Here is an 882-nt window from a genome sequence, read left to right on the forward strand (position 1 = left end):
GCTCAGAAGAAGGAAAGTTGGCTGTGAGAATGATTTCTCGTACGTAGTCTTTCCTAGGACCATTCCAACAGGATGCTCAGAGGTGGGTGGAGAAAAAGCTCAAAAGGCATACTTCCTGCGCTTTCAGAGGATCTAAATCAGTCTTCATCCTTTCGCTTTTCAAAGCCCCTCGCAATAAATATGTAAATTCGTTTCGCAGAAATTCAGAGATTTTCGATCTCCTCGAAAGAAAATGAGTTCGATCAGCAACACCGGTCTCCGCAGCACCAGGATAAAGACCTTCTTTTTACCCATAACCTTTCTCTGCAGCATTGGAACCAAGATCGGGCTTGGCATAGTTACGAGGTTCCCGTTCTATTTAACTAACACTAACTGAAGCTAACCGGAAGCTTTGTTCTCATGCGACTCTTGGATCGAAAAGAGGCTGCTGGACTGGACCACGGCTGAAACTACCAGGCACGGACTAAAAGCTTTTATCAGGGATTCCCGAGTCAAACGACTACCATACATAGCATAGAGCTGGAAGCTGCACTAGTGTACAGAGAAGACTGGATGTGAACACGGGCGGACATTGGCTATGTATGGGGCACTCACTAATCACTATTAGCAGGAAACAACTAGCAGAAAGAAAGATGAACGCACTTTCACTCCTTGCTCTTCAGCACGTACTCACACGAGGGACTCTCAAATCTCTATTTCAGACCATAATCTTTCGATCCCTTTACCGAAGTGATTGATAGCAGGGCTAAAAAATCATAGGGCTTCTTCTATTTTTAGTGTGAACTCACTTCTATTCTATATCAAGATAGGGGCTTCAGTACTTGGCTGACCGCCCGGTGGAAGACCTGGTTCTACCACACAAGGGCAGCTTTCGTAGTCCAG

Source organism: Triticum urartu, chromosome 3A, assembly GCF_056163025.1.
Source record: "Triticum urartu cultivar PI428250 chromosome 3A, HENAU_Tu73, whole genome shotgun sequence".
In the NCBI taxonomy this organism is placed as follows: Eukaryota; Viridiplantae; Streptophyta; class Magnoliopsida; order Poales; family Poaceae; genus Triticum; species Triticum urartu.